The sequence below is a fragment of the Tupaia chinensis genome, unplaced genomic scaffold, assembly GCF_000334495.1.
Source record: "Tupaia chinensis unplaced genomic scaffold, TupChi_1.0 Scaffold000487_1, whole genome shotgun sequence".
In the NCBI taxonomy this organism is placed as follows: Eukaryota; Metazoa; Chordata; class Mammalia; order Scandentia; family Tupaiidae; genus Tupaia; species Tupaia belangeri.
The window spans coordinates 1,323,662-1,331,953 of NW_006159999.1; the positions used below are offsets into that span (position 1 = coordinate 1,323,662).

General features: G+C 49.1%; 1 long non-coding RNA gene across 1 annotated transcript in view; it reads right to left on the bottom strand.

The window, feature by feature from the left end:
- LOC114009214 (uncharacterized) overlaps positions 1-6,268 on the bottom strand; it is a 13,010-nt gene extending 6,742 nt beyond the window's left edge. Inside the window, exons 1-2 of the long non-coding RNA XR_003550658.1 lie at positions 5,949-6,268; positions 990-1,133 (exon numbers count right to left, since the gene is read on the bottom strand). This is a non-coding gene — a long non-coding RNA (uncharacterized LOC114009214). The remainder of the gene's footprint in view (positions 1-989; positions 1,134-5,948) is intronic.
- Between the last annotated feature and the right edge of the window lie 2,024 nt (positions 6,269-8,292).

Below are 8,292 nucleotides of genomic sequence, written 5' to 3' on the forward strand. Positions count from 1 at the left end.
CTGGCTGCCGGGTCTAGGGGTCTAGGACGCTAGTCACAGGCGACCATCTGGGAGTCCAGTGCCTTAAACACCACACCACCTGCTGGCTCCCATTTTCTCCTTTATAAATAGAAGGAAGAAAGATATTATTTTAACCATTTCAGCTCTTAGTTATAAATGTCAAAAGGAAGTTTTTGTTTATAACACTGCTTTTGCTTTTAAAACTGACTTTTAAAATAAGTTTATTTTTTTATTTTTTATTTATTCAGTGAAAGAAAGAGGGACACAGAGAAACAGGCACCCCCAGGAAGGCTCTCATGCCGTAATTCATGCCTGGTCTCAGCCAGCCTGGCTCAGAGCAGGTGGCAGGGCACAGGTGGCCCTGGGACATAGACCCAGTACCTTTCCCGTGCAGGAGCACTTCCGATACCTCAGCGCCACCGTCTGACCCAATTTTAAAACGCTATGCCTTTCTGAATCTGCCCCTCTAGGTAAGGTACTGGTTAAAATTTATAAAGACAAAGCTTTATTCCAGTCCGATTAAAGTAATTAGTTGGGTAGCCTAATACAGAAAATTTGTTTTACACCATCAGACAGGCTTCAAAACTCACACCTTAAAGAAAACACCTGTTCTGTTATGGCACAGTGCAGGTGGAGTTTAAGGCAATATTTGAAGCATGGTGTTCATGCTCTCAGCTATATATAAAAATATATTGTGGGGCCAGCGGATGGTGTAGCAGTTGCATCACTGGACTCCTACATGGTCGACAGCGGTTTGAGGCCCGGACTCAGTGGCTTGAAAATCACAGTGGACATACGTGCATGCATGCCCAAGATTCCCAGAGGAGAATGGAGGAGAAGCGATTGTGGAGTGACTGTATGCCCTTGGGGGGGGGGGATTTCTCAATTTCCTTCTCACTGTTTCAGTCTCGCCATAGGCAAAAACTTCTACCAAAGGGGGAAAAAAGTTCCAAGGCTTTAATTTCCATGGCTCTAGCTTGATTCCTCACCCATGTTTTTCTCATATTATGATGAACTTTATGTCCAGAAGGAAAGAAACAGATGCTCCGGGCAGCGTAAGTAACAGGGAGGGTTAAGCAGACCCAAAGGCGGTGGGTGGGGGTTCCATGATGACTCTGTTCCATAAACGTTACCTGAAAATGTAAGAAATAGAAGTTGGACCGCAGAAACAATGGAGCTAGTGACTGACCTTATAAAACTTCACAGAGAGGAGCAAATGGGACCAGTGTGACACTTCATGCCCAAGACAAGAAGGAAGTTGATTCCCTAGGCTGTAAGCAGGAAGTCTTCACTTCAGAAATAAACTAGATTTAAGATGGCACTTCATTTTATTTTTTTCAATTTTAGAGAGAGGTTCTTGATATCGGGTGTGTTCACTCGCCACAGAGCAAGCGAGGAATCATCCTCTGGGGACTTGGCCACACTGCAAGCCCTTCTCCTCCATTTTTCTCTCTGAATCTTGGACATATACACACACGTGCCCGGCATGAGTTCTAAGCCTCCAGGCCTGGGACTCGAACTATGGTTAAGTACATGGGAGTCCAGTCACTACCCCTTACACTATCTGCTGGTCCTGACATTTCTTTTCTTATATTTGGTTTTATGTAACTTTCTAATTCCCAAGGATGTTGTTCTAACCCTTTTGTATCATTTGTAAATTCAGCACTCATGAGTACAAACCAGTTACGTCATTGTCGTTTTTAGATGTGAACAAGCCCGGAAGACTGGAGCACTGCGGACTAGCCATGGTGGCTGAGCAGCAGCAGCCCTCTCAGGGGCTAAGGCCACGTGAGAGGGCCCAGGTCCACGGACAGAGGTCTCTGCGCTCCCCAGACTGCGCATGCTCGCAGAGATCCTGGCCGCCCAGATTTGGAGGTGAGGTCGCCCCAGATTGCACATGCTCTCCCAAGATCCTGGCCGTCTGGATTTGGAGGTGAGGTCGTGAGGTCGCCCGTGGAATGACCCAGTTGGGAGTCTCTCTGTCTTGAAATAAATTTAAATAAATTGTTTGGAGAATTAAACCAGATAATACATGAAGAACGGCCAACGCATCCTCACTAGAGGAGGCACTAAGAGCGACCATATTACAGTACAACGGTGTGATTCAGAGCGGCCGATTACTGATGCCCGTGACCTGCCATCGGCCCCCGCACTGCACCGCGCACACCTGCGGGTTCCCCACGCTCTGGCGCCGCGGGCAGGAGGCAATAGCCGTCCGGGCCTCTTAGAGGGCTGTGAAAGATGTGCCTCGGCCTCCCTCCGCACCACAAACCTGCCTTTCTGCTCACTTCTCTCAGGAGAAACTGCCATCCACCTGCGGAGTTCCCTCAGCTGTCCAGTTCTGACTGTACAGAGCTTTTCTGGGTGACTGTTTTCTCTCCTTTGTGCTGAGACAGGTGTGAATTTCGTGCATTTCCATCATCATGTCCATTATCTGTGGTTAACTGGATCCGTCAGCCACAAGGACGGAGTCCCCCCTTCCGGCAGTCCCTGCATTTCGGTGCGAGGCCCAGTGACTTGAGGCTTCCTTCCCTGCACTTGGGTCTTCCCGCCCACGCACCCCAGGCCTTTATCTCCCTCTGCCCTACAGAGAGAGCGAGAACTGACTTCCCTGGGCCGGTTTTGACCGTAGCACTCTCCGTGCAGTAAGGGGTGGAGGGCAGAGTTTCTGGAGTCCTCACTTTTAAGATCATCTCCAGGATCCTGAGAGATGGCTAAGCAGTACATTCACCTGGGCACAGACTCATACCCAGAAATCACGCCCGATATGTGAGCTCAAAAACCCAAGAGGAGAATGGAGGAGAAGGGATTCAGTATGGCCATTCCCCTGGGGTTGATTTCTCACATTCTCTCCCTCTCTCTGTCTCTCTCTGTCTCTGTCTTTATCTGGCAAGCACATGTGCTCTATAGAAAAAAGACAAATCTTTAAACAGAAGATCTGGTAGGAGCGTTGTGTCATTCTGAGGTTCCCTTGGGCACGTTCTCTTCCTGTTAGCACATGCTGAAGGGGACACTGACCCACACAGGTCAAGGAACCCGAGAGCCCTGTCCTCCCTGCTGATCTCACGAAAAGTCAGGCTGAGTACAGAAGAGCAGACCAGATCTCTGACCAAAATGGGGGTGGGTGCTCGCACTCCTCCTGCTCTGCAGCTCCTTGAGCGGGAGTCCAGCTGCACGGTACGTTTGCACACCGCATGGATTGTACCTGGAGACTTTTTTTAAAAAAAGATTTTTGCCACCAGGCACGTGCACGTGTTGGAGAGAGATAGGGAAGAAGTAAGAAGGGAAGTGAGAAATCACCTCCCAGAAGGGAAGGCCACACCACAGTTCCATCTCCTCCAGTCTCCTCTTGGGATTTTGGGCACCTACGCACACGCACCTGGCGTGATTTTCAAGCCACTGGGTCCAGGACTCAAACCTCAGTCAGTCATGTGGGAATCTGGCACCTTAACCACCACACTGCCTGCTAGCCCTGCACTTGGGGACTTCTGGCGCATGCTCAGAGCCTCTTCCATTGTATCGGGAACCTTCAGCTTTGCCCGTGCCTTCTGCTTCCGTCTCAGTGTGCACATGGTGCCCATCGCCGCCTGAGGGTGGTACTGCCCTGGCCTCTCGCAGTCTCCACCCTGGAACTACGAGGAAGCACGGCTGGAAGGGCGGAGTCGACCCATGTCCCTGCAGGGTCTTTCTGGTGGCCGGGTCTTTTCCTTGGTATCAGATGGCTGCAGGCAGATCTGGGACTTAGCTCATGGGAGGTCGAGAAACTGATGGCTGCTTGGCTTGGGTTTGGTGGAGTTTGGGTTCCTATGTCCATGTAGTGTGGGTGTATCACTCTAGACACACACATGTGTGTGTGTGATTTACATGCACACTGTGTGTAGCTAAGTTAGTGCCAACCAGACTCTGTAGGAATGTTCTCATCTGTTGACCCAGTGGATGGTGACACATTGAGTTCCCGTCTGTCCCTGTGATCTCGCCCCATGACCTTGAGGAACAGAAAGACCTGAGCAGGGGAGAAGGAGCGGGGTTTACAGTGCACAGAGCCCGATTCAGACATCTGCATAAAGGCTAGCGCTTACAGAAGAGAGACACCTCGTACGGATTGTCCATATTCGATCATCCTAAACATTTACGTGGCCTGACCAGTAAAAAGTTATGAATCCGAAGTAAAAAGAGAGATGTCACGCCCCATCATGCTGGAGAAATGGGTGGATTCTCTTTTTATTCTGTTTGTACAAATATCACAATGTTACATGTTGAAGCTATAATCAAAGACTATGAAGACTAAACAAACAAAAATCGTACTAGTAGAAATATTTCAAATATTCAATTAGCAAAATTTATAATAATTTTATGATTTTTTTTAATTAGCCATGAGGCAGGAGAAAGCTAGAACATGGAAGCAGGTCAGGAGGCTGGAGCACCTGCCAACGTGACTAGATGCAAAAGCTGATCAGGGCAGAAACTTCCCAGCCCAAGGCAAGGCCATGTAGGCAGATTTCCACGAGGTGTCTAGCTGAGTCAGCCACACTGGACAGACCCAGGGAGAGGAGAGCCCTCCATGGGCCCAGTGAGTGATGGACCGACCTGGATTACAAGTTAAAGACCTCGGAGGCCTCCGAGCCCCTCTCTGTCCACGCAGGCCCACCCCTCCCTCTCAGGAGTGTACTTTTCCTACTTTTACTAAATGCACACCTTTTCCTTTCTCTCCTTTCTCTGTGTGCATGTTTCATTCTTTGTCCAAATCTCCCAGGACCTAGATATTACCACGGAAGCCATTCTGCAACCATAGTATTAACTGTTTATAGGTTTAATGTGGCTTCTTTTCTCCAGACAACTAACTGGCTTCCCTGACTTCACACATTGTCTATTGAAGGGCGGACTCTGATGATCTGCTCGCCTGGGAAGCGTGAAGAACACCATGCACGGCTGTTCTCTCTGCCTAGCGGAGACTTCGTCCCCTCCGACCAGCGTCTGCCTAATCCCCATCTCTCGCCCTCCCGCCCTGTTCATCATCATTCCACTTACTGTTTCTACAGTTTTTTAGGCTCCACATACAATGAGGTCATGCAGCTTTGCCTTTCTGTGCCTGACTTACTTTCCTCAGCAAAATGTTTTAAGTCTCCTTTGTTGTTGCTGTCCACTTTGATTGTTTGAAGACGGGCTCTCTCTTTGCCCAGGCTCCTGCCTCAGCCTACCTGCTGGGACCTCACTGCATTCCACTTTGCCCAACCCTTATTTGTGTAGACAAAGTCTAGCTATATGGCTCAGGCTGGCCTCAAACTCGCGATCCTCCTGCCTCACCCTCTGGAGTGCCACACAGCCTTTTGGTGGGATGGGGAATCGAGCCCAGGCCTCCCGAGCGGTGTGGTCCCGGCCTGTGACGTGCAGGGTTTAGCAGCACTCCCACCGTGACCTGGCCAGTGTCTCTGTAAGACAGAGCAATGTTCCATCCTGTGTATTCGTAGACACGGTTTCTCCTCCCCCCACCCTCCGACAGATGCAGGTTGATTCCACGTGCCCGGCCAGGTAAGCGGTCATGGGCAGGAGAGTTCAGCTGGTCGCAGTAGGTGGGCCCCGGGGCGGGCCTGGAGCCCGGGCTGCAGGGGGGCGTTGGAGCTGAGCTGCTCCAGCGTGACTGCGCAGGTGCTCCTGCCCTCAGTCTTAGGGTGCAGCGCAGGAGTCTGGGGCCTCAGGGGCCTCCGTCCTGGTGATGGGCCAGAATCCCGGGGTGCCAGAGCCAGCCTGGGGCGGGGCGGATCTGGAGCCTGGGGCCAGTGGCTCGGCCTGGCGGAGGGTCTAGAGCCGGATGCTGTGGGACAGGCCTGGAGCTGGGTTCAGCCTGGCTACTGAGCTACAGGGATGGCCTGGAATGGGGGCCTTGGGGCCCTCATGGTGCCGCACTGCACGAGGACGGCAAGTGTGGGGTCCAGGGCGGGTCCGCTCACCTCTCCCCTTCGCCAGGTGATGGCCCTCTGTCCGCTGCGTGCTGGGACTGAGCCCGGGGAAGGCTGGCTGGGCAACCTACCCTCAGGTCCTCCCCGCCGGCGTCCTTCTCTCTGGGCTCCCTCGGCTGTTCTGAGAGTATTTTCCCACGTGCATGTTTGTTCTGATTGATGTTTCTGCAAGGGAGTAAGTGCTGAAAAGTCTGATTCTTCAGCACACAAATACTATGTTTAAGCACAATTTACTAGATACCTCGGAGTACCTAAAAGGATTTTGAAAGTCCCCAACTGAGTGTAATGACAAGCGGCTGAGATGAAGAATGTGCCCATCGCTCTGATTTAATCAACCGTGTTTTAAAAATATACGCATATATATGATTATTCTTTGTTGCGTGGCAGAAAGAGACAAAGGACCTTCCCTGGGGGGGAGGGGCCCTCCTGCCATCACGTGTCGGGCCTGGCTGCTCAGGGGGCTCTGGGACACCGCCCAGGGGGCCTTTCCAAGTGGGATTTTTGTTACTGCGGCACCTCTGCCTGGACCCAGTATTCGATGATTATTTTTTTTTTTTAGGTTTTGGCCATAGGATGAGTGCCCTCACCAGAGAGAAGCAGAGAGAGGGAAAGTGAGAAATCCCTCCCCAAGGGTGTGGTCATGCTGCAACACCTTCTCCTCGGTTCTCCCCTGCAGGTTTTGGAAACACATGCTCATGTGCCCAGCATGATTTTCAAGCCCCTGGGTCCAGCATTCAGACCGTACAGCGCCATGTGGGAGTCCGGTGCCTTCATCACCACGCCACCTGCTGGCATCCCCAATATTTACTTTTTTTGTTTTTTGAGGTTTTCGCTTTAGGGGGCGTGAGCTCACCAGACAGACAGAGAGAGACATAGAGACAGAAAGCGAGAAATCACCCCACAGGGGAGATGGTCACGCCGCAATCCCTTCTCCTCCATTCTCCTCTCGGGATCTTGGGCACGCACACGCGCCTGGCTGAGTTTTAAGCCACCGGGTCCGGGACGCGAACCACGGTCGACTATGTGGGAGTCCAGCGACATAGCCATTACGCTAACTGCTGGTTCCCCCCAATATTTACATTTTTAAGCCTAATTTTATATTTGTAATTTTGTCTTTCTTCCCTGGTACCTACTTTGTATAAATTTCGGTTACCCCGACTGATGGCAGAGCATGCTAAGGATGGTCCTTCATCTCCTGCTTCAAGTGAGCTGAAAACACTGGAGTAAAAAGAGGAAGAAGGAAGACAGGTAGGAATTGTAGGAAACCCTCCAAGAATAATATCTCATGGAAAATTTTATTATGTATTAGATATGTCAGGGAACCACGTAACAAACTGAAAAAAGAAACAAGCAAAGATTCAGCCAGGTTGGCTTTAATCAAATTAGACTGGAAATCATAGTTTTATTTTCTTATTAATCTGCCCATCTTCTAAAACCAGTACTCCACAAAAATCAATGAATATTGTTTCTTTTTTGTGTTTTCCCCCTAATTGATAAATTACATTTCTTACCCTCAAACTATTTCTTTCTTATTATAATTGTTATGGATTTTTTAGTCTACTGAAGAGATTACCTAGTATAATAGAACATCAGACTTTTAAGAAATCTTGAGAATTTCGTCCAAACACTGTTCTAATCACTAAATCACTACAGAGTTTTCATCAAATGATTCACATAAATTTGAATGGTTTATTGATTTGACGGCATTGCTTCTCCATGCATCCCATTGACATCTGAGCCAGACATACTGAAAACATCTCCCTTGATTCAGGTTGAAGTTTTCCCTTTGATGTTTTCCATCTGTTCTTTATTTCTTAATTTATATATTTTGGTCTTTCCTTTAAAACCCCATAGTACCTTCCAGTCCTTGTTTCATGTGATGACCTGTCAAAAAATTTAGAATATTCATGATGTGACCTCTGAGTCTTCCTTAGGGTTCGGTAGGGCCTCCTGCCAATGAATTTCCCCCTTGCACTATTCCCAATAAGCAATCATATTTTCTTAGCTTCTTTATCCATCTGGCTATTTCCTGTTTATTGATGCTCCTTCTACATTACGGTACTCAGAGAACATAATATAATATTTTGGTATAATCTACTCAATAGAGTAGAGAAAGACCAGCCCTTCTCTGGTGGATGTTGTGTCTAGTTTTGTGACCAGAAACTACTACAACATCACATAAAAGTAACAATGGAAAAGAAAATGCCTAAATATTTTCCATGAACTTCCAAGATCCCTTGTGAGTTCTGTTCTTGCAGGGTTCTGACAGAGGACCACTCATGCATTCCTGCTAGCTGTAATCTGGTGAGAGACGCAGTTGGCAAGGAGCTGGGGA